The sequence below is a fragment of the Neofelis nebulosa genome, chromosome 1, assembly GCF_028018385.1.
Source record: "Neofelis nebulosa isolate mNeoNeb1 chromosome 1, mNeoNeb1.pri, whole genome shotgun sequence".
NCBI classification, from domain to species: Eukaryota; Metazoa; Chordata; class Mammalia; order Carnivora; family Felidae; genus Neofelis; species Neofelis nebulosa.
Genome location: NC_080782.1, coordinates 97,354,410 through 97,380,774, shown reverse-complemented (window position 1 = coordinate 97,380,774; position 26,365 = coordinate 97,354,410). Strand labels below are relative to the sequence as shown.

Below are 26,365 nucleotides of genomic sequence, written 5' to 3'. Positions count from 1 at the left end.
GGCTCTGAGCTGTCAGCACAGAGCCCGACACAGGGCTCGAACTCACAGACTGCGATATCATGACCTGAACCGAAGTCGGACGCTCAACTGACTGAGTCACCCAGGTGTCCCAAGAGGGAGAATCTTAAGCTGGTCCACAGTCACCACAGACCCCAACGCTGGACTTGATCTCATGACCCTGCAATCATGACCCAACCCGAAATCAAGAGTTGGATGCACAACCGACTGAGCCACCCATGCATCCCTTAAGTACACTGATATAAAAGTTTCATTGAAGGGACACTTGGCTGGCTCAATCAGTGGAGTGTGCAACTCTTGATCTCAGGGTTGGGAATTCAAGTCCCCCAGGGGTGTAGAAATGACTTAAAAAATATAATCTTTAAATAAATAAATAAATAAATAAATAATCTCATCCCAAAACACCCTCATGGAGATATCCACAACAATGGTGGACTGTGTATCTGAGCACTGTGACCCAGCCAAGATGACACAAAAAAATAACACAAACACAAAATTAATCACAGTCTTCCTTTAGCTCTGTTCCTACTCCAATTTTTAAAGACAAGGAATAAAATTTCTGGCAACAAACTCCTCAAAACAGTGTTTTCCAAATGTGGGTGATGATGATAATCCCTTGGAGAGGCTGATTAAAATTTCAGTTCCCCACCCCTTGCAGATTTTGCCTTAGGAGGTCTAGGGTGGGGTCTAGGACGCTGTGGTTTAAATAAACTCCCCAGGGATTATGATCAGGAAAATTTGGGCAATGACATTGTAAAACAAACCTACTTGTAACCAAGGTGCCGGGCTATCTGGGGGGATTTACATGGGTATTTGCTCAGTGTCAATCCTATCACTTGAAGCTGCTTTAATGGCACACAACAAAGTCAACTTCGGATCTCCTTTATTAAGCAATTAATCCTGCCCAGGACTCAGCTGAGTCTCTTCCTGAAGAAACTCCATTAAGAGTGGTGTAACATCAGGGGCTGAGGTACTAGAAGGTCCCAGCTTACCCAGACCCACCTGGGCCCTTCACAAAAGTGGGGTTGGGCCAGACCCTCAGTCATTCTCTGGGCATCGACTTCTAACCACACGCTAAAGAGATCTAGTGTTTGCCCTTTTATGAGGCTAAGCCAGTGGTCCTACAGTGCCATACAGGGGAAAAGAACTTAGATACTGAAGGGAGAAGTACAGTTAATACCTTTAAAACAGATACGGATCTTCTTTTTATTTATTTATTTTTTTTAAAGAAAGCTCTAGCCTGGAGTGGAAACCTCAGATAAATATCTTGAAATAGCTGCAGAGAGCTCATGTGGAAGAGAGGTTGGCTTTGCCCTCTATGCTCCTGAGAGAGAAAAAATTGTCCACGCGGGTGAAAGCTATGGAGAGGGGGGTATTATGGGCTGGACAAAAGGAAGAATGAGTAGGAAGAATGAGGACTTGTAGCCAGATAGGCTCGTATGCACCTACTGGCCCTGCTGCTCACCAGGTGTAGGATCTCGGGCAAGCAATTAATCTCTCTGAGTTTTCTGAATTGCAAAAAGGGAATAACAACACTTCCAGGGCTGTGCTGGGGATTACATGAGATGTTTGTTACGCTCTCAGCAGAGAGTTGGGCCCATAATTGGCACTCAATAAGCCATAGATGATAAAAATAAGAATAGTTAAAGCTGCGAAGGGTGAAGAGGTTGCCTAAAGGAGGAGTAAATTCCCATCCCCAGAGGTGCCCAAGCCTGGTTACAACCCTTCTTTATGGGGAGTGAGGGATGACAGGGAGCGGGGGCTCTGAACATGGTGTGAGTGGTTGGGATGGACCACTGTTGAGCAATTTTATGGTTCATACAACAGGTAGAGAACACAGTCTTGTGCTTGCAGAAAGATCGTTCTTTTGCTTTTAGTGAAAAAACATTGACTCTCTCTAGGCAGCCAACCCTTAGCCTTTGAGTTTAAAGATCCAAGGGCTTATGATTTTTTTTTTTTTTTTTTTTTTTGCTGGGAAGTTATGACTTTACACCATGTTTGCTTCTATTCCACCCTTAATACCAAAGCTTGGAATATGAATCACAAAACAAAGTGATGGCAGACGACATTCCAAACTAACAAGGAAAATAAGTGAACTGGAGTCTTGACAGACATGCACAATGCATAAAGAACACCATGTTTCATCCAGGACAATTAAGGAAACAATATTATCAAAGAGTCATGGGAGGCTGGGATGCCTATTAAAAATAGAACCTGGAAGTGCGGTTTTCCCTCAATGTGTTATAAGGATGCCCAAATCTTCACAACAATTGGAATAAAGGTAAAGAGAAATGAAAACCCCTGTGTCTTTCCCTCTCTCCCACCCCGCAGGCAGCTACCTCCTTCCCCGCACTGCCTAGTCTGGAAATTAGATGTTTATTCTCTGGAAATTTGAATGTAAAGAGACCCTCATTCTGGGATATCAGTGCATTTTAGATCTTTGAAAAAAACTTAAAGATTCCAATGAAAACTCCTGCAGATCCTGACCTTTTAGGACCCCTTCCCCATTGAAAGGCCAGCTTACCACTTGATCACCTTAAAGCACAACCTACCAGTCATACATCTTTTAATGTGCTGTATGTATGATGTGTTGCTCTTAAATTTGATCATTCAACTAGGGATCCAGATATTTGAGGAAAACCTTTAGCGTGAAGGACAGAGAATATAACATACAAGAACATGGGAGAAAATAGAACATGAAGGAAAAGATAATGTAGAGAGATTTAAAATTTTTCTTAAAAAAAAATTTTTTTTAATATTTATTTTTGAGAGACAGAGCACGAGCAGGGGAGGGGCAAAGAGAGAGGGGGTACACACAATCCAATGCAGGCTCCAGGCTCTGAGCTGTCAGCACACAGCCTGATGCGGGGCTTGAACCCACGGACCATGAAATCATGACCTGAGTTGAAGTCAGATGCTTAACCAATGGCACCACCCAGACACCGCACCCCACCGCCAAATTTCTAATATCCTCAAAGAAATGGGAGAAGATACTGTGTCTATGAAACAAGAAATGGATATTACAAAGCAACAATTTGAGAATAGAAAAAATGCTTTCGGAAACTTTAGTCGTGGTAGCTGAAGTTAAGAATTCAATGGAAAGATTGGATGATAAACTGAGAATATGGCAAGCGGCCAGGGAAACAGGTGACAGAGTAAGAATAGTTACCTCTGGGAATGAGACTGGAGCAGAGGGTGGAGGGGCGCTGCTTTCCTTCACAGGTCTTGTAAGGCAATTTGACTTTAGCTCTGTGCGTGCATAAAAATATAAATGAATGTGGGGCGCCTGGCTGGCTCAGTCAGTTGAGCGTCTGTCTGACTCTTGATCTCGGCTCAGGTCATGATCTCATAGTTCAGTGAGATGGAGCCCCAGGCCTTGAGCTCTGCGCTGACAGTATGGAGCCCGCTTGTGATTCTTTCTCCTTCTCTGTCCCTCCCCCGCTCACATGCTCTCTCTCTCTCAAAATAAATAAATAAACATTAAAAAAAATAAATGAACAGGGGTGCCTGGGTGGCTCAGTTGGTTGAGTGTCCGACTTCAGCTCAGGTCATGATCTCATGGTTCGTGAGTTCGACCATGTCGGGCTCTGTGCCGACAGCTCGGAGACTGGATGGAGCCTGCTTGGGATCCTGTGTCTCCCTCTCTCTCTGCCCCTCCCCTGCTCACGCTCTTTGTCTCTCTCAAAAGTAAAAAAAAAAAAAAAAAAAAAAAATTTTAAATAAATGAATTTACGAAAAGAAAGAAAACGCCCAGGCAAGAAGTGGAAAGCTCATCAGTAGGCATTGGTTCCTAGAGGCAATTTGCAGAAATACCAAGGGAAGAATGGCCTGAAACTGCCCTCGTCTCAGGGCTGCAAGATCCCTCCATTATGATCCTCTGGTCCTTGTGTATTGTAAGCTGGGAGTCCCTACGGGTGAGTCTGTTCTCCATTTACTTTCCCTCCCCATCAAAATTGAAATGTCCTGGCCTGGTGCAGGCAATATTACTGATCCTGGCTGGAATTTGTGTATGGGAAGAGAGGAGAAAAACAAAGAATTATTATTGACCAGCTGGCTAGGGAGATTCCAAATATGAAACAAAAGAAGGAGAGGAAACACATCAAGTTCAATGGGCTGCTTTTGTCAGAGAATATTTTCAACCTTCTGCCTGGTGGTCGGTGTCTGTGATAAAGGACAGCAAGGCAGGCTTGGGCAGAGATTAAAAAGCAGGCCATGGAGGAGGAAAGTGGCAGCAGGTCAGGATGAGGAAGAAACCCTGTGTGTTTGCTCCCTATGCTGACGAACAGCCTGCAGGAGGAAGCGTGGGTGGGTGTGTGCTCAAATAAAGCGTGGTGAAGGGGGCTAGAGGAAGGTCACATATACACAGCAGACAGGGAGAGGTGAGTGAAAGCCATCTTAAATGACAGCTCTCAGAAACAGAGATGGGGTACGTGGTGATGATGCTGAGCAATTGTGGGTGCTCTGATTTGGAACTTTTTTGGAACTGCTTCAGCACTCTTGAAGGATGATTCAGGGAAAACCAAAGGTGCTGTTCAGCCGTCACAGCTTTTCCTATAAAAGTTAAAAAAAAATTTTTTTTTTTACTTTCACTTTGTGAATTTACTTATAGGTTCATAGGAAGTTGCAAAGATAGAACAGAGAGATCCCAGGTACTGTTTACCCAGTTGCCCCTAATGGTTATGTCAATACATACGAGACCCAGAATATTCCATCACCACAAATATCTCCTTCTTACTACCTGTTTACGGCCACACCCACCACTTCTCTTCCTCCTGCCCTGTTGCACTTACCACCCTTTTCCTCCACCATCCCTAATCCCTCATAACCAGGAATATCTTCTCCATCTCTTTCATTTTGTCATTTCAAGAATGTAATGTAAGTAGATTCATACAATACGTGACCTTGTGTGATGGGCTTTTTTCACTTGGCATAATGTCTTGGAGGTCCATCCAAGTTTTCGCCTGTATCAATAATTGTGCACAATCGTTTGACTGTTCACATACCAAAGGACATATTTGTTGTTTCCAGTTTTGGGCTTTTGCAAGTAAAGCTGCTGTGAACACTGTGTCCAGGTTTTGTGTGCAAAAACGTTTTCATCTCTCTGGGATAAAGTCCCAGGAGTGCAATTGCTAGCTTGTATGGCATGAGTATGTTTAGTTTTGGAAGAAACTGCCACCCTATTTTCTAGAGTGACAGTAACATTTGACAATTTCACCTGCTGTGTATGAAAGATCCACTATGTCCACATCCTCACTAGCAGCTGGCATTGTGCTATTTCTTTTTTGAAAGATCGGGAACATGCTGCTACCTTCCTTTTTCACCCTTTAAGTAAAAAAGGAAAAAAATTCAGTATTATATATAGGCGTGTATATGTGTGTGGAAGGGTTTTATATAAGTTCAAAGCATACTAAGACAAACGCCTATGAACACAGCACCCAATTTAAAAACTAGAGCGTATCAAACCCAATTCCACCCTCTGCTTCCCCCACCCAGAGAGCAATCACTCTTGACGGTGTAAACCAGTTCTCTGGGGGAAAGGCTCTGACTTACAGGGCTTGTCGATTTCTGGGGAGTAAATACTCCCACATGACTGACTTCAAGCTACCAATCTGAGGTGACAGCGTGTGGAGCTGGGAAGAGATGTGCGTAATCAGCTCTTACAAGATAGTAGAAACCGGTTCCAGCACCGCTGATCCTGAACTTAGTATTTATCATCCTAGGAAGAAGTGACTCTTGAACAGCATGGGGGTTTAGGGGCACCCACCCTCACACAGTCAAAAACCCACAAATAACCTTTGACTGCTCCGAAACTTAACTACACATAGCCTACTGTTGCCTGGAAGCTTTACCAAAAATGTAAACATATTTTGGTGTGATATGTATTATATACCATATTCTTTTTTTTTAAATTTTTTTAATGTTTATTTATTTTTGAGAGAGACAGACAGACAGAATGTAAACAGGGGAGGAGCAGAGAGAGAGGGAGACAGAATCAGAAGCAGGCTCCAGGCTCCAAGTTGTCAGCATAGAGCCAGACATGGGGCTTGAACCCACAAACCGTGAGATCATGACCTGAGCTGAAGTCAGATACTTAACTGACTGAGCCACCCAGACACCCCTTTTATATGCCATGTTCTTACAATAAAGTAAGCTACAGAAAAGAAAAAGCTATTAAGAAAATCATAAGGAAGAGAAAATAGTGGTAGGCTTAATAACAGGCCCCAAAGAGATCCTATCTCAGGAACCTGTGAATGTTACCTTATATGACAAAGACAGCAGATGTGGTTAAATTAAGAATTTTGAGATGGGAAATTATCTTGGATTATCCAAGTGGGTCTAAATATAATCCTTAGGAAATGGAGGCAGAGGGAGACTTGACTACAGAAGAGGAGAAAGCAATGTGACCACAGAGGCTCAGACACCAGAGTGATGTGGCCAAGGAACTTTGGCAGCCACGAGAAGCTGGAAGATGCAGGGAAGGGATTCTTTCCTAGGAAGGAAGCACAGCCCTTCTGACACCTTGATATTGGCCCAGTGAAACTGATTTCAGACTTTAGGCCTCTAGAACTGTGAGAGAATGATTCGTGTCATTTTAAGTCACCAAGTTTGTGATGCTTTGTTACAGCAGCCACAGGAAACTAATGCACAGACACCTTGTTTTGTACATATGTGCTACTAAACTACCTACCTAAACAGTTCATTTAGCTAGATTTTGTCTTTATAAAATTGCTATGTTATTATAGCAATTAGCCATCCTTCTATATAGAAGGATTCTGGGAGCTGCTACTTTTTTTTGCTCAACATTGTTTCTAAGACTCATCCATTTTGTTGCACACCATAATTCATTGAGTCTTACTGCTGGGTAGTATTCCATTATGTACTTATTCTTTGTCAGTGGATTTTTGTAGGTTTCCTTTATCAGATTAAAGAAAACTGTTTTTTTTTTTCCACCAAACTAAGTTTATACCCAGATGTCATATTTCCCATGTTCTCTCACTTCAAATATTGAGTCAGATAAAAATTGTGGAAAGTGAGTTGAAATAAATGTTTTAAGATTATGGGATTCCAAATACTCCACCAAGAGTAAATGTGAGTGAAATTTCCTCATCAGGAGGGAGGGAAACCTGGGTAAGGTAAATTGGGATGAGGTGTGCACAGGGTTTCTCTTCAGCCCCCTGCAGATGCACTCAAACACCTGTTCCCCACCCCCTTACTGTGATTAGTGAGGAATCAGAGCCTCTCCGCTCAAGGAAGAGGCAGATGTGGCTAAAAGGACCACTCGAGACGCAGTGACTCATTAATGTGAGACTGACCTATTACCTGAAAATCAAGAATAAACAAGATGACCTCAAAAAGACTTCTGACTTCTAGTTAGACACAGGACCACTGCTTCTCCTTAATATCTAGGAAGGTAAAAGGCATGAATGAATCTGAAAGAACTAAGGATGACTCAGCCTGGGATGAAATGGGTGAGTGTTCCTGAGACATTTTCTCCTTCTCCCTGCAAAGGTTTGCCCTGGACAAAATCTTGCTTGACTCGCAGGTGAGTCAGCTCACAAACCTGTGGGTCATTATCCTACCTCTTACTATTCAGCCACCTGTCTCTTCACCCCTCACCATATTTGTGAGCTCTTTCCTCAGCTGCCACTAAAGCCATTCTCTTTCCTGAGAATCACAGAATTTATTGATGATTTCGGGGGGTTGGGGGACATGGAAGGCGGTCTCATTTTGCACCACAGCCCAAGCAACTGAGAAATCCATTTTTCAAATCAATGCCCTCTGAAGTTTTCACCCAAGATTGCTGAGTCATTTCCAATGTAATTTCTGCACTGCTGAGAAATGCAGGTGCATTTCTTATTTTGATATATTTCCTTTTCCTTGGAGCATCATCACTAATTCCTAAACAGTTTATATGGAGAAACAGCTCCTCACTTCTCCAGAAGCAGAGACACTCACAGGGATGACCTTAGTAAGGGAAGACACTTGGCCAGGCAGGTCAGCCTGGCAGGATCCAGGTAGGCAAGCGGCAAGCACCTTAGGTCCTGGACAAAAGCTTCCTCTTGGCACCATCTTGGGGGCTGGGGGATAGGCTGAGCTCATCCCTTACCGTCGTCCTTCCTACATATTTACAGGCAACTGTCAACTGCGTAGCATCTAGTTCTCCAGCCTGAGAATGACTTCAGTTTTTCCTTTCACTCTTTTCCACTGCTTGTCCTTTGGCCACTAATTTCTCATGTGCTATCTTCCAGAAACTGGTTAAAAATCTGGCCCTTATCAATTAGGGACAATCTAGTACAGTCTGTATGCAACCACCTCCTATTTATGAGTTATTCAGCAGCCTTCCTCTCCAGAGCCTGGTGAGAGATTTTACCTAGACAGAGCACATCCAGACTATATTCAGATCTTCTGATTCTCCATCCAAAGTTCTCTTTCCATTACACCGTATCCTATTTTTGAGAATTGAAATTGAAGACGTCAGTGGTTCAGTAGGACACTCAACAGGTCACTCCTGGTTCTTGTTGTCATGATAGGCAGATGGTAACTCTGAAGGTCTTTGCCAACAGTTGGCAGTAGTCTTTATTTCCATAATCAAAGACAGAGATGATAAATTCACTTGCAAGTCCGTGTCTAATGCCTTTAGGAGCAACGCTAAGATTGGCTGTGTTGCCAAATGCTCCCGACATTCCTAGATCTATTCAAAATCAATGGTTCTTTTTGCAAAGCACCAAGGCAAACACCGAACGATCCAAAATCAATAAAAAATGATAGACAGGGAAATAGGACTGGGTAGTACAAAGGATAAAGAAATAATAAAGCCAAAGGTTATGCAGTGATTGCTTTCTAATTTGTCTTTATAAAAAGGAAAAAGAATCAAATGAAAAACTGGCAAGTTGCAGAGTGAAAATGTCAGAAACGTTTTACATTCAAAGGCTTTGCCACACACTGTCTTGCACAATGTTAGAGGAAGCAAGGTTGACATGGAGAATATTTTCACAAGTCTGAGCCAGCCAGGAAGCCAGGGAAAAATGCTCTCAAATTTGGGAAAATTACAGGCCTGCTATTTGACATTAGTTGGGGAAAAACATCAAACTTCAGAACTTATTCTGAGAACTTGAACAAGAGAAGTACTTCAAGCCCTGTGTTTGGCCCAGAGGAGGGTGGATCCCACTAGAACTTGGAAGCACTACTGGTGGAGGCCTTTAGGGATGCCCTTGCCAAAGGGGGATGGATGAGTGGGCTCACATTTATGTAAACTATCTCCTAATTGTGCCTGGAGAACAAAGAGAACCTGACTCAGGACTGGGGACTGGGAAGAACACATGAGTTAGCTTGGAGAGCCAGATCCCCCTCTTAGGTCTGGGCCCAGCAACACAGTTAAACCTAGAAAAAACAAGCTTACTATTTTGAAAAAGAAAAGTGACAAGAGCACAATTTATTTATTTTTCTGAAAGTAAAACATGTTATCAAAATACAGTAAGCCAACCTGTGTGGTACTGACACACGAATAGTCAAAAAATTCAATGAGATAGACTTGAAGGTCCATAAATAGGTCCAAATACAAACCCGTGGTAGCAGTTGTCCTAAAAAGCGGGTTCTCAGAATGGGAGTCTGGAGTGTGGTGGGGATACCCCCAGGCACGCAGTAGCACTGCAGTCACAGACTCTCACCTGTACAGGTAGAAGGTAAATGCGGGGTTCTGTGACAGCTAGGACACTAAATGAAGCAGGGGTGAGAATTACAAAGACTGGGGAGCTCGTCTGATTTAATCTCTCTGGAAGCCATAAAAACCAATGATTCAGGTTAGCTAACTATCAACTGAAGGTATGACATGAAAGCTAGAAGGCCTCCAGCAGTCACAGAGTAGAATGTGCTCAATTGGTCTGGGGATCTAACTGTAACAGTGGTGAAGGAGCCAAGGAATTAATTCACAGCTTCAACAAATTTCTTGTATCAAATTCAAGGTAGAAAAAGGGTAAGACCCTGAGATTTGGATGGGGATGTATGGGTGGATGAGCCTGAGAAGCAAGAATCTTTGTGTTCCTCTGAACCCTCTCTCCTTCTAGAGGAGAGAGCAAAGTGCCCTTGCTGAGAGAGAGTACTGAAGCCCCACTTGATATCTATGTTCCTCAATATAGTTTCTTTTAGTGTCTTCAGAGAATAATAAAGATGAGGTATCAGTAGCCTGAGTGGAAAACACAGATACTTCTCCAGGAATAAAAATCATAGACACCAAAGACGTTGTGAGACTTTGTTTGTACCAGTAAGAGCCAAGGATCACATGAGGATGTGGATATAAAAAGAAGCAGTTAGGGGAGAAGGTGGAATCATTAGCAACAGCAGATTATAAGGCTGGATGGGGGAATTAACTGATAAAGGAGCCCTCTCCCATGGTTTGGACATCACGGAAAGGATACCCAGGAATGATCCTAAGACATTGTAATAACTGTTCCTTGAAGTTTGGACCAAACAATGGCCACAGGAAATGAGGTAAAAATGCTGGAATTGCCTTGGCATTGTGTTGATGAAGGGGTCAGAAAGCTCAGGTCTGTGGGAATATTAGAAGAGATTTGTTGTTCAAGACCATAGAAGCCACCGATGTCCTGTATTCCTCAGGAAGGCAGAGGGAGTGTTCCCTTCACTAAAACAATGAGGGTTACAGGTGAAGGAGGCACTGACATCCTAGAGAAGTTTGATGGTAGCTGTCCTTGGTAGGGACCAGGGCTGACAGGAGATCCTGTCCTGGAAGTAGGCTCCCTAGTATCAATGGAAATGACAGAATGCCAAAAGAGACTAAACGGTAGCAGATAATGATCAGAACAAAGAAGGCAGAATGATCTTAATGAACAGCGAGTCCAGGGCAACAAACAGGTTGCTTTGACCAACAGAGAGGGATCTACAGCAATGACTAATAGATCCTGGTGTTAACCAGGAGCAAGGTACATGGAGAGCCTGCTAGGATATTACTTAACTTGCGAAGAATCATGAAGGGTTTGGAATCTGGCCCTAATTGCAGATTAACAAGGTAGTCTACCATACTTTCATGGATGCTGGCAGGAGACATGAGACTCTTGAGTCAGAGACAAAGAATTGTATTGCTCACGGCATACAAGCAGCATGAGCACTGGTGTCTCTTGCCCCCACACCCCACAGGGGCAATGCTGAGGGACGCAGGTGAATGTTGCACGTACACCAAATGGTTTTGTGTCACAAACGAGAAACCCTGAGCTTGGGAAACTTGGATCTTTTATAAAGGGACTAAGCACATTTGCCTGACTTTTGCTCTGGAAGGAGATATCTCCCCTCTGCTGTTTGCTCCACAGGGAGCCCCTATCTGTATCTTCCAAGGCTATTTGCTATACAAACATACTTGAAAATATAATTAGGAGCAAATGGCAGTTAGTGCCTCTGCTCACAAGACATGAAGAAAAGGAGAGATCCATGGAGAATCATCTCCCAACACTTACCAAAACAATAAAAAACAAAGAAAAAACAACTTTGTAGCAAACACTTTTTGTTATAAACCCTCCAAGGAAAAGATCTTGCTCTAGATCATTCATGGGGACAAAGAACTGACTTTGTTGGCTATAACTCATCACTCTGTTGGGATTGCTGTCACGGAAGTTCACTCTCTCGGTGGAGTTAGCCTAATACCAGGTGAGACCAGGATGAGGGTGATATTTGCGACACTCCCTGACCCAACATCCTCTCACTAAAGAGGCAGTCTCTTTCCCTACTCCTTGACTCCGGGCTTGACTCTGCGACTTACTTTGCCTAGCGGGATGTTAGCAATGTCTTGCAGAGGATAGAATAGCTCCCATGATTCCAGTCTCTCTCTTGTGTTCCTCCACATGGCAGGAGCACATGCCTGGGCTAGCCTTCTGAAGGATGGGCGGGGTGTGCAGCCGAGCTGAGTCACCTCGCCAACCGGCCAACAGCCGGCCAACAACACCCCAGCAGAGCTGCCTGGCTGACCACCCCGGACATGTCAGCACAACAAACGGCCACTGGTATATGTCACAGAGGTTCTGTGGTTATTTATGATGCATGATTATTGTGGTAAGAGATTAGTGGTGGCACTAATACGTAAGGATACATAAGGAAGATATATAAAGGATGACCAAGGCAGATATATAAGGAAGACTATTCTTCTTCTCTGTGCCACAGTTGCACAGTTGGAACCTGGATGGAAGGAAGAATACAAGTAGTGGGTTTAGCAATAATAACACCACACACTCATCCCATATGTCCAAGCAAAGAGGACTAGGTGGAAACGGACCCGCATCTCCCCTACTACCTGAGGGTTGACTGTACCAACAGGAAGAAAGTACGTGGTGTGGAGCCAGGATAAAAGGGGGCCAGGAAGCAAGATGATGCCAGGTTTATTGAAGGCCATGCTAGGGAGGAAGAACCTGGCCTGAGGGTGGGCATTTTTGGGGGTCATAGGCTTCTCCACACCTGAGACCCCTCAGAGGGCTGATCCTATACTTATGGCTTCCTACCTTCCTGCATGAGGGAAAATGCACACTGGTTCCTTGGATTTGCTGCTTCTGACCCTGTGGGTGAGCGTCTCATCTGGTTCTTCCTATGCCAGCAACTCGATACCCTGGAGGCAATCCCCGTGGCAGGGGGCATGTGGGTTTGTCCTGGCTCTTCTCCGGGACTCTCTGTTGAGACTCCATGCCTTCGGGCAGCTTTCAGTAATTAATTCAGCCCCAGACAATGGATCCTCCCCCACCCCACCCCCACCCCAATCAGGGTAGAAGATCCCTGCATGGAGGCGCATGCTTGCTGGCATTCTGAGTAAAAGTACTTCACAGGGCCAGCTTTGGAGGTAGAGCATTTACTGCAGGGTGGGGCTTAGAAATTCAGCCAGGGCAGGAAATGCTGAGCTCCTGCAAAACTGCTCTGATTTGTGACTAGTGTCACACTGCAGCACAAACTGACGATGACCCCGTCTAGACCCTGCTGGACGCGGAAGGGATTGGGGCAAGTTCAGATTTTCTGTAAATTCTATGTGTATGGACCAGAGCTCAAGATAATGGTCTGTCTGGTCAGCAAAATGAGAACTCAGCCTTTGGTCATTATCCACTCAGCCTGAGGCCTAGGAGACGGTGCCTCTTCCTCTTCTAGAACCAAGACACCCGTTGGTTCATGGCAGCCCTCCTGGTATGGACATGTCCACTAGCAGCACCAAACCTATCCCCAGCTCTGGCGGGGCACGTTCTCCCAGCTTCTAGCACCACTCTGGCAGCCATGTAGTTACTCGCTTTTAAACCCTCATCCTGGCTCCCCTTGGGACCCGCTCAGAGCCCTTGGCAAAGCTCAGGAGCTCCTGCCCTGTCAAGAGTTCAGCTGGCCTTGCACTGTGTATAAACAGGAACTCTTGAGGTTCCAAGGGGGCACCTTCTTCAAGCAATAAAGGCACTTAACAAGCACTGCAGTAAAAGACACTGAACCAGAAAAGTAAACTTTCACAGAGGGGCGACTGCGTTAATGGAGTTGACCGGTCATTAGTACTAACCCTCTAGCTGTAATGATTTGCACAGATGACCTTCCAAAGAAATATAAAAGCAGGCCTTCCAAAGCGGAGCAGAGCACCAGAATTTGGGGAGTGAAGCCCACAGGTAGGAAGCTCCAGGTACTTATTGAAGGGAATGAAAGAGAAAAAGAATCTCACTAAAACTCTAGGAGGAGTTGAAGGGAAATAAACTGTGGAAGGAAAAGGGAACAAAAGCAAAGAGAAGTAAGGTCATCTCTGACAGGGGAGAATGCTTGTGGAGCAGACCAGGAAGGCCAAGTGTGTATTGTCAGTAGGTGACTTCCCAGCAGCAACAGCGGCAACCGCCAACAAGCAGCGCGAGGGGAAAAGGTAAACAGGACGCTGGAGTGAACTGGAAGACGGTACAATATTAGAGGAAGTGCTCTTATTCCCATGTAAGGTTTCGGTTAGAATCTCATTTAGGCTTTATTAGCCTGAAGAAAGTTGACACATTTTCAGCCTTTCTCCCATGTTGAAAATTCCTAAAATGCCCTTTAAAAAAGTCACATCTGGGGGAAAAAAAAAAAAAAGAGAGAGGTTAGAGTGGGAGAGAGCCAAAGCATAAGAGACTCTTAAAAACTGAGAACAAACTGAGGGTTGATGGGGGGTGGGAGGGAGGGGAGGGTGGGTGATGGGTATTGAGGAGGGCACGTTTTGGGATGAGCACTGGGTGTTGTATGGAAACCAATTTGACAAATAATTAATTTACAAACAAACAAACAAATAAATAAATAAATAAATAAATAAGTCACATCTGGGGTGCTTGGGTGGCTCATCAGTTAAGCGTCTGACTTCAGCTCTGGTCGTGATCTCACAGCTTGTGGGTTCTAGCCCCGTGTTGGGCTCTGTGCTGACAGTGCGGAGCCTGCTTGGGATTCTGTGTCCCCCTCTTTCTCTCTGCCCCTCCCCCACTTGCTCTCTCTCTCTCTCTCTCTCAAAATAAATAAATATACTTAAAAAAAAGTCACATCCATCACACTTGCAAATGAACCACAAAAAAGAAAAAAATACCAAAAATGGAAACAAATACCATTACGATTTCGAAAGATGGAGTTGCAATCTCTCTAATGCCAGATTTTTTATTTGATAATAAGTGTAAAACTTAGGGGAAAAATAGGGGTGCCTTGGGGGCTCACTGGGTTAACCACCTGACTTCGGCTCAGGTCATGATCTCGTGGCTTTGTGGTTTCAAACCCCATATTGGGCTCTGCACTGATAGCACAGAGCCTGCTTGGGATTCTCTCTCTGACTCCCTCTTTCTCTGCCCTCCCCCACTCATGCTTTCTCTCTCTCTCTCTCTCTCTCTCTCTCTCTCTCTCTCTCAAAAATAACTAAATAAACCTTAAAAAAAAAGTTTAAAGAAAAAAACTTAGGGGAAAAAATATTCATTCCCTTCGGCCACAATAATAGCAAAGGCTGGTCTTATTTTTTTCACACATTTTGGAGAGAGGGCCAGTTTGGAAAGAACTAAGAGCGCAAGGAGCTCTTCTGTGGCATTTACTGCCTGCTAAGCACTATTCTCAATGGTTTACATGGATTAACGCTTTAAATCCTAACACCAGTTACATGTGCCAGCTACTGTTATTATTTCCTCTTTACGGATGCTGAAAGCCCAAGCACAGAGAGATTCAGTGACTCACTCAGGCTGACACAACTAGTAAATAGCGAAGCTGGAATTTGAACCCAGGTAGTCTGGTTTGACAGTCTGAACTTTCGAACGGTGCTGCTAGCAACAAGGCTCTGGAAGCACAGTTGTGTCGGACAGGAGAGAATGGACTTCAAATGGATGTAGCAATGAATTATCAGATCACAAGTGAGACTGCAGCACAGGGTGCACTTAAAGGTAATTTTAGAGGATCCCAAATATTTTATCTGTTTTGGGGGGGGGAGAGCATGAGCAGAGAGGGGCAGGGGGGAGGGAGAGAAAGAGAAAGAGACAGAGAGACAGAGATGCCCCCCAAGCAGTCTCCATGCTCAGTGAGGTTGGGCTTCCATCCTGTGACACTGGGATCAAGACCTGGGCCAAAATCAAGAGTCTGATGATCCACGGACTGAGCCACCCAGGCGTCCCCTAGTGTTTTATATTAAAGCCTGAAGAGTTAACCTTTCTCAGTTTAATTTTCTCTAAACCTATCTTCCTTCTGAGGTGAGACAGAACCCCGTGTATACTTCCTTCTAGAAACGAGAGTCACCTCAGTGCATTAGGCTTAGATCAGCTATTTCTGGAGCAACTGTGAAGTTGCTGTGAAAGAGCAAGGAGCCATCATTACAGCAGATGAAATAAGAGTTTGGAGAAGAAACCAAACTGGATCAGAAAATCACAAGTCTTGGGCAATCACTTTCATCTTTTTAATCCTCCCCTCACCACCTTGATTGTGAAAGATTTATTTCAGTTCCATTAAAGAGCAATTTCCAGAACGAGGGCTGTGAGTGGCTCAGTCGGTTAAGCATCCTAATCTTGGTTTCCGCTCAGGTCATGATCTTGATCTCACAGTTGGTGGGTTTGAGCCCTCAGGCTTTGTTCTGATAGCCAGAGCCTGCTTGAGATTCTCTCTCTCCGTTCTCTCTGTCCCTCCCCCGCTTGTGCTCTCTCTCCAAATAAACTTAAAAAAAATTTTTTTTTAATAGAGCAATTTCCAGACCAAAAGCTGTGGGTTGATGAACTGCCACGGAGTCAAATTTACTCCTACCCCTGTTTTGTGGAACTCCTCAGTGCCTCTGGCCTGCATGGAGATCCCATGCCATCCCTGGGCCCATCTGGAAATGCACGTTGCAAGTGAGCCAGTCTTAAAACCGGTTTACTATCAACATTTTCACCCTGTAACCTTAAACCCAGCAATGAAATAAAAAACAGCATGTTTGTATGATTTCCACCATATTAGAAACAAAATCTGATGACCACCCAGCCCAGAGTTAAGGAAAACGAAATTCATAGTCTTGAACACATTAAGATGCTTACTGAAAATCTTATCCCATGCATTAAATAATCACTGGTCACAAACTGTAATTCAGAGTTATTATTTCCTTAAGACCTGTAACTACAGCCTAAGTTCTTTGGATGGTAATTTTGATGTGTGTGAATGTCTTTGATCAGTTTTGTAAATCCCTCCACCATCTGAAAAGCAATTTTAGTTGATGTGATTATGTGTTAAGAAGCACTGTTTAACTGCTCTTAGAAATTTTGTCCTAACGCCCTTGTGTCAGACTTCTCTAAGAGATACTTTGTAATCCTTTAGGGGGAATGGATTTCTATTGGTGGTTATTTCCCCCCCCCCCCCCCCCCCCCACGGTACAGATGCTAATGAAGATTTGCTGGTTACTTGTTTAAAGAAAATCACTAAGGCATTTTAAAGTGTCTTTATAGGCCTGGTACCCAGTACTTTCTTTCATAGGCTTGGAGAGAGAAGAGACCAATGCCAATAAGTAACAGATGAACAATTCTATGAAGCATATTTGCTAATAGTAACAGCATTTTTCTGAATGTTGTTTATTATGTAAACTAAAGGGCTGTATGTTGTTCTACAGTGAAAAGGAGCAGATAAGTCAATCACTGTGGAAAATGGGTTTCTAAATGGTTTGTAAAATAAAATGTTATTCTATTAATATGTTTTATACATTCATTATAGGAGATAATGAAAATACTAAAAAAGTTTAAAGAAAACAGTAAAATCCCTCATAATCTCACCTCCCAGAGGAAAAAATATTAACATTTATCTCACTTTTCTACGCATATCCCACACGTATTTTTAACATCTGTTTTTGTGATCCGGCTTTGCTCAGGTTTTTTTCCCTTTCCTCAATGATCAAGGCGTGGTGACAGGTCAAGCTGGTCCCTAAGGCTTATTCCTTCCCTGGATGAGTTCATTCCTAACAAGGTCTTCACAGCCTCATTCAGCCTTCTAACAGACATACCCCGGGCAGTGACAGAAAAGCCCAGGCATTTCTGCATTTTAGCTTGGACCCAGCCTGGGCCATCTGTCCCTAAATTTAGTGTGAAGAATGAGAACTATGGCAGCCGCCTTCTTATGGTGGGAGGGTGGTCACGGTGGGAAGGGGCACTGTGGCTCTGTGCAGTTCTAGGGGATGAGGCTGGGACTGATGGGAAATGGAATGGTCTTACTTGAGAAGCATTAGGTTTTCTGCCCTCGGTTATAGTCACTTGTCAGGATGGTTATGGTATGTAGAGGATGTGGAGCAGAGACACCTGATGACAGTGTGCTTCCCGGAGGCTCTGAGACTCCACTTGTCTCCAGGGTTGACCTTCTAACTCTCTCCGCATCAACATCTTGAACATGGCTATAGCCACAGGGCTCACAATGGTGTGTGGTACATTGTCAGTGCTCAGTATTTGTTTGAAGAAATAAATGAATGCCTCAGTGAACCTGACTGCTGTGATTACTCCTTTGCCCTCCGTTCTGGAGACTGTGTACCAACAACTAGGCTGGAATTTTGCACAGGCTTTGATGGAAAGGATGAACTGCTGGCTTCTTAGCTCACAGAATTACCCATTCTCTGTCGTTTCTTGGGAAGACCCAGGGTCTGGGTTTTCACACAGTGGTATGTGGAATGGGCTGGGAGACAGCCAATTTGGGCTTCTTCATCTACCAAACAAAACAAACCCAAACATTTGATTTGATGGATGGAATCCCCAAATGGATGATTTCACTCACTTTTTTAAACAATGCTATGAGACCACTGGCCTCCTGCAGGCTTTCTCTTGGTGGGGGGTGCGAGAGGAGCAGTGGGCTGCAATGGGGAGCAATTACAAGCGAGAAAGGATTAAAAAGACAGGCAATTACTTTAAACTAGCAAACACCCTTTTCAGGGATCCAATGTTGCAGACAACCCAGACCGACAATACAGAGATCTAAAACTAAGTATTGCTATGTTTTTGTAACGTGAAGAACCGATGTCTTTTTTAAACCTCTGTACCAAATGACACTTTAGGACTTCATCATATTAATATTTTCTGGCCTGCTTGAGTGAATACAAACAGCAGTCGCATAAGCAGAGAGCAACTCACATACAGATTCGAAGCGAAGGCTTTAGAAATTATATACCTGAGTTAATTCTACGCTGAGGAGTGGAGAGGAAACCATCAGCCAGGAGTGAAGGTCTGTTTTTTGCTTTGTCATGTGCACGTGGGGATGCCTGGGAATCTCCACAGAGCTGTGGTCAGAGAAGCTTTCAATTTGAAAGAGTGATAAGGGATGGGTGTTTCTTAGAGGTGGCCTCGGGGTGATGCAGGTAACTGGAAATACCTTTCTCCACCCTACACAAGAATGCCGAAGGTCAACTTACTCGCCCCCTTCATTCACACCAGTGTGGTTTACAGAGAATGAACAACATGAGTGGGCACATTCTCAGGGTTTTTAGGGAACACATTGTATCTTGAGGCATTTCATCTGTAGAACCTGTTTAGGTAGGATACTGTTGGATCTTTACTCAGGGCAAATAAAAACTTCTTTGTGCTGCTTGAGCGAGAAAATATGTCCGGTGTTCCCTTCCGGAACTGGCAGTTACCACAATATACACTGGCTTTGGACCAGTTTGGACACAGGTGAGTTCAACCAGACATACAACCACCAACTAGTTGTATAGAGATAGCACTTTCTAGACTAACATGTCAATTACCGGTATTTACCGACTAGGCAAATAATGTTATACCCCTCAGCAACGCATCCAGGAGCCAGAGGGAATGTTACAGGGCAGTAATTTTGAATCTGGCTAGGAAAACAGCCCACAATAATTGGGCAGGAGGGATATACACAGCATGACTTTAGCCCTGGGACTAAATCTGATCTGCTGTCAGTCAGGAAGGAGGCTTGAGGCTTCAGTACTCTTCCTGGACTCCTTGCCTGGCCCCCAGAACTAGACCGCCATCAGTCCTGCTTAGCCTCCTCCTTCCCTAGTAACTAGACCTGCCCCAATCAGGCTGTGCCTGCCAACCTTTCCTTTTTTTTTTTTCCTCATTATTTTTCCAAGCTGAGGGACTAAATGAAAATGTAGAGGGGCACCTGGGTGGCTCAGTTGGTTAAACATCCAACTTTTGATTTCAGCTCAGGTCATGATCTCATGCTTCATGGGTTGCAGCCCTGGACTGGACTCTACACTGACAGGGCAGAGCCTCTCTCCCTCTCTCTGCCCTCCCACATGCTCTCTCTGCCTCAAAATAAATAAATAAATTTTAAAAAAAGTGTACAGCGATTGTCTTCGTGACCTCTCTGAGGCTGGTTAGCTCAGCCCTCCCCCTTCATTTGAGTGAGTTCTATGGAAGCTTACTTCTCCTTTCTAGCAAGGCTACAATATACTAACCCCTACTGCCCCATCTTCTACTCTCACCCTTGATAAACACTTCTCTGTCCCCCTCAAAGATTCCTAAGAAATTGTTCTTTTATAAAAGGTTTGCCAGGGTGAGGGGAGGGAGGGAGTTAGGGGTGGGGTAAGGAGGCAGGGGAGATACATCACTCACACACAGAATTGCACTTAGAAAAGTCCTCTAGGGGTGCCTGGGTGGCTCAGTGGGTTAAGCTTCTGACTTTGATTCAGGTCATGATCTTATGGTTCATGGGTTTGAGCCCTGCGTCGAGCTCTGTCCTGACAGCTCAGAGCCTGGAGCCTGCTTCAGATTCTGTGTCTTCCTCTTTCTCTCTCTGACCCTCCTCTGCTCGTGCTCTGTGCCCCTCTCTCTCAAAAATGAATAAACATTAAAAAAAAAAAGTCCCCTAGATGTGCCTCTTTCCCCCTAAATCTCTGCCTTTGTATGCTTCTCCCTCAGCTTCAGTATCCCATCCTTCCTCTTCACCCCAAATTTCCCATCACATGCACCTCACCCCTTTGCTTATGCCAACTAATTGGCTCTTGGACTGGCAGAAGATGACTTTGGGGTCCAAAAACAAGAACTCCCCCAGACACCAGGCTCCTGGTGGAGAAAATTTTAAGTATCAGGCCATTTTTTCTGTTTTCTCTTTTCTTCCATCACCTGCACCACCTCATCTAGCCAACCTGCACATCCCCTCCTTTGAGTCCCCATGCCAAGCCCACATCTCTGATAGTGGCAGCTTCTCTTTGTGCCACACCAATTTCTGGAATGAGCTCAAGTCCACAAATAGACACCTACTGATGCAAGTTAACACAGCCCCTCTGTTCTGACTCAAAGCTTTTGGTGACCCCCACACAGGGCCAGCTTCATGGGTGTGAAGCCTGTGTGGTGGCACAGGGTCCCATGTTTAGAAGGGCCCTGATATTGGGGCACCTGGGTGGTTCAGGGAGTTTAGATTCAGACTCTTGATTTGAGCTCAGGTCATGATCCCAGGATCATGGGATCGAGGCATATACTGGGCTCCACAATGAATGTGGAGCCTGCTCAGGATTCTCTCTCTCTCTCTCTCTCTCTCTCTCTCTCTCTCTCTCTCTCTCTCCCCTGCCCCTCTCCCCTGCATGCACTCTCTCTCTTTCAGAAAAAGGAGGCGGGGCCTGACATGGTTTAATGCTCTGCTGTCACCATGATGAAATTCTTAATATATATGCACAAGGGGCCCCACATTTTTATTTTCTACTGGGCTGTGAAAATTAGGTAGCTGTTCAGCCCATACATGACCTTCACAGAAAATCTCCCTTTGGGGGTGACTGTGTGGCTCAGTTGGTTAAACAATCAACTTTGGCTGAGTCATGATCTCACGTTTCATTAGTTCGAGCCTTGCATCCGGTGAGCTTGAGCCCCACATTGGGTGAACTTGAGCCTCACTTCTGGTGAGCATGAGCCCCACTGGGATTCTTTCTCCCTATCTCTCTCCCTTTCTCTCTACCCCCCACTCACTTGCACCCTCTCTCTCTATCTCTCTCTCTCTCAAAAAACAAAAAAAAAAACAAAAAAAAAACAAAAAAAACCTCCCTTCCTTCAAAGCAGTTTCTCCATGAACCTTAACCTCCAGGCCAATCTGCCTTGCCCAACCTGGCCCCCACTCGCCATGGGATGCTGTGCCTGGAGAGGGCAGTTGTGTAGATGGAGATAGTGGGGTCCCTCTTTCACTCTAAAGAAGCCATGGAAACCAGGATTCCTGGAAGAGGTGAGGGGGAGAAGGCACGGAGGTCTGAGGACGGAAGAAGAGCCTCTTCAAAAGTATCCACCTCACCCACGTGTTAATTCTAGAGATTCTACCAGAAGAGAGAATTCCTCTGTGGTAAAGTCCTTTCCATCTGTTTTAAAGATAAGAATTTTCCTCAGAGGGTCAACACCCCACATTATTGTTCTCTACCACGCTGTGAACAAGCTGTTGTAAGCTGATCACCGGTGGAGGTCTTGGCACAGGAAAAGATTTGAAGAGGAAATGAGGGTACTTTTGTGAGGTGGAAGAGAGTGACTCACAAAGGAGCAATCTGAATGAGGCCTGACACAGTGGACACCAGGGCAGGAAAGTCAAGAGGGAGAACCAGGTGGAGGCAGAAAGCTGCTGAAGACGTATTTCTTCTGCTTCACAAGTGTGCTGGACTCAGAGTGCCTGGGTGGCCCCAGTCGGTTGAGCCTCTGACTTCGGCTCAGGTGGTGATCTCACGGTTTGTGGGTTCGAGTCTGCATTGAGCTCTGTGCTGACCGCTTGGAGCCTGGAGCCTGCTTCAGATTCTGTATCTCCCTCTCTCTACCCTCCTCCACTTGCACTCTGCCTCTCTCTCTCGAAAATAAATAAACATTTAAAAAAATTTTTTTAAAAACCCACACACACAAATAGCAAAACACAAGTGTGCTAGATTCAGAACAAAAGCTTTCCTTCCCAGCCTCTCCTGACAGGGCTATATTAATTTCGTATGGCTGCCATTTTTTTTTCCCCAATAACAAATTACCATAGCCTAGGTGGCTTAAATCAGCAGAAATGTATTCTCTTACAGTTCTGCAGACTAGAAGTCCGAAATCAACGTTCTAGCAAGGTTGTTTCTTTCCAGAGGCCCTCAGGGAGAATCTGTTTCATGCCTGTCTCCTAGCTTTTGGTCACTACCTGCAATCTTTAGTTTTTCGTGGCTTTTGTGAATGCCATCATTCCAATCCTCACCTCCACCTACATGGCGTCCTCTCCTCTGTGTCACTGTGTGTCAAAATTTCCCCTTTTTCTCACAGAGACACCAGTTATTAGATTTAAGGCCCAGTCTAAAGGCAGGATGATTTCATCTAGAGAACCTTAACTAATCATACTTCCAAAGAGCCTATTCCCAATAGTCAACAATATGGAATTACATACTTCAAAATTACTAAGAGACTAGATCTTAAATATTCTCACCACACACACACAAAAAAATGATAGTTATGTGAGGTGATAGAGGTATTAACTAAAGCCATGGTGGCAATCATATTGCAATATATAAATGTATCAAATCAACATGTTAGAACCTTAAACTTTAAGAAATAACTTATTTTCAAAAAAGGTCACATTCATAGGCAGAGAGGTTAGGATTTATATACATTTTTTGTAGCTACAATTCAATACATGACAGGGTCTTCACATTTTCAGTTTGTTTGCTTCGTATTCATGCTTTTCTTGAATTTTGAGCTTTGCTTTTTCCCTGGATAGGAATCGCAAAATCCTAAGACTGATTATTAAATAATAACAGCAAAACCTCAATAAATCCAAGAATTTTATAAGTATGGACCACAAGAGATTCTGCAGTATCTCCCAGATCCCAGGAAAATGGAGAAAGAGTAATAGCAAAATGCCTTTGATCCCTTCAGTAGGAAAGTTTCAATATGAGCCAAGTCCTAGGCTTTAAATATTGTTGTGCATTAGTCACAACATAGAAACGTGTGTTTACAGTCCTGAAACTGAAATGGAAAAGTAACAAAAATGTGCTTCTAGGAGACTTCATTAGACTTATTTGTTTGTGGGAAATCATGTAAAAGCCCAACACAATATTTGTGAATAAAACCTCTAATGACTGAATCCTATCTACTACTCCCTTCTATGCTTTTAGGAAAAAATTGCTTTTCTGCAAATTATACCAAAACACCACCACAGATGAACAATCAGAAATAATGCATGACTCCTAGTCACTAAAGAGAGATTCCATTACCCTGAGAGATCTGGCATACTAAAATTATTAAAAGAGGAAAACGATCTTATAAAAAGTTAGGGTTTTTTTCTTCTCATTAATCTTCAGCACCCTGGTTCATTTCTATTCAAGCATTGTCATGGCTTGGATCAAGGCCATAGAATATTCTGCAGGTTTAAGATTGAAATTCATCCCTCCGAGAGCCAATTTTCTTTTTAGGATGCCAGGTTACCTCCCATTTCCTTCTTTTATGTGCAGAAAAATCCCAAACACCCCAGGGTGTCATCCTAATCACATTTAATGACTGGTAATATCACCATGCAATTAACTTTAAGGAATTGTTTTCACGGATCACTTCTCGGCCTTTTGGCTAAGATCAAGTGTTGGAATTGTTTTCATGGAAAAGTAAACTAGAAGGAATAACCTAGAACATCATGAAAATGATAAATAAGGGGAAGTAGACTACCAGGTATTAAAATACATCATGTGGCTACGATTCCTAAAACTGTGGGGAGAAAAAAATGAACTGTTGCCAGAGCTGGAGCTGCCCGATAGCCACCAGACTGAGAAGCTGGGGTCCAGACAGGAGTCCCCAGATCTGCTACATCCTCAACCAGGACCGCATGGGCAAGGTGCACCTGGCCACATAGTACATGCAGTTCGACGACGATGAGGAACGGGTTGAATGAGGAGGTGCACGCGTAACCACCGTGCGAGATCAATCACACCAACCTGGTGGAGGTCTGCATTTCTAGATCACTTCCCAATGCTAGGCAATCCACAACTTCGTGGAGGTCTTAAAGGAGTATTTCCACAATGTCTGTGAACTGGACCTGGTGTTCAACTTCTACAATGTTTACACGGTTGTGGACAAGGTATTCCTGGCTGGCAAGATCCCAGAGACCAGCCAGCAGATGGTGAAACAGCTGCAGACGCTCCACTCCCTGGGGTGAGGGCAGCCAGCCCCTCCACCCTGGCCACTGGCTCCCTGCTCACCCCCTTTCCAGGTGAGGGCCACCCTGGTGCCCTCCTCAGCTGCCGAGGAGGAAGGCACCAACTGGGCCTGGGCCACTGGAGAGAAGACTGCACCTCACTGCCTCTGGGCACAGCCTCGGGCAGAAGCCACCTCGTGGGCACTGAGTAACCATGCAGTTGTTGGGTGACATCGTGAGTGCATGTGTGGAGCCCCCAATAAATCTGTGGTCCCATCAAAGACACATGGAACTATCACATAAACACCCACATGAATGAATGGGACAGAAGAACAAGACAAAAATGAGACAAATCTCATGAATGTGACATGACATAGGTAACATTTTAAGTCAACTGGATACCTTTTGGAAAAAAGGACATTTGAATCCCTTCTTCGCAACTTAAAGTAAAAATACTAATCTAATACTAAAAATGCATCAAAGGGAAACATGTAAAAAACAAAGCAAGCTAAGTAGCCTTATCAACAATAGCCCAAGTATTGAAAGAGCCCAAATGTCCATTGACAGATGAATGGATAAAGAAGATGTGGTATATAATATATATATATACACACACACACACATACCTACAGTGAAGTATTACTCAGTGAGCAAAAAGGATGAAATCTTGCCATTTGCAACTACATGGATGGAACTGGAGGGTATTATGCTAAGTGAAATTAGTCAGAGAAAGAAACATATCATATGACTTCACTTGTATGAGGAATTTAAGATAGAAAACAGATGAACATAAGGGAAGGGAAGCAAAAATAATATAAAAACAGGGAGGGGGACAAAACATAAGAGACTCTTAAATACAGAGAACAAACTGAGGGTTACTGGAGGGGTTGTGGATGGGGGGGTGGACTAAAGGTCCACCCTTTAGTTGGCATTAGGGAGGACACTTGTTGGGATGAGTGCTGGGTGTTATACATAGGGGATGAATCACTGGAATCTACTCCTGAAGTCATTATAGCATTACATGCTAACTAACTTGGATATAAATTTAAAAATAATAAATTTAAAAAAAAAGCAAGCTAAACACACATACACAGGAGTAGAGAACATGAAAAAACTTTTATAATTTCAGAGTGATACAGGCCTTTCCAAGCATGACAGAAAATACAGAAGGCTAAAAGACAAATTTCACTACAGAAAAATACATTTTTTCATGAAAAAGCTATCATAAACAAAGTCAAATGGTGAACAATAAACTGAGATAATGTTCACAACTCACATCACAGACAAAAGATTGGTTAACCCTTCACACATTGAGTTAACTGATAGAAAAATGGGTGAAAACCAATAGAGAACCAACAGAAAAATGAGCAAAGGCTATAAAGACAATTAGCCAAAGAAAAAGCAGACCGCAAAATATATTTACCTCACTTATAATAAGAGGAATGTAAGTTAAAAGTATAATTTCACTACATTCAGAAAGAAGTTTATTTTATTTTAATGTTTATTTATTTGGGGGAGGGGTGGAAGGGCAGACAGAGAGGGGGACAGAGGATCCAAAGCAGGCTCCTCACTGACAGTAGAGAGCCAGACCTGGAGCTTGAACACATGAACTTTGAGATCATGACCTGAGCTGAAGTCAGACACTCAAGTGAATGAGCCACTCAGGCGACACAGAAAGTTTATTTTGAAATAGAAAGCCATGCTTTACTCGTCAGACTGGCAAGGTACAGAGCTTGAACGTATATTCAATATATTCTTTGTACAAGGTGAATGACACTCTTCCCATCAAGATGGAGTTCTCTCCTCTGCACCTCCTCCCCTTGCCTCTGGGTGGGCT

At 43.9% G+C, this 26,365-nt stretch overlaps 1 pseudogene; it reads left to right on the top strand.

Moving 5' to 3' along the window:
* Nucleotides 1-24,117: 24,117 nt before the first annotated feature.
* LOC131517422 (AP-2 complex subunit sigma-like) lies at nt 24,118-24,549 on the top strand (annotated as a pseudogene).
* Nucleotides 24,550-26,365: the final 1,816 nt, after the last annotated feature.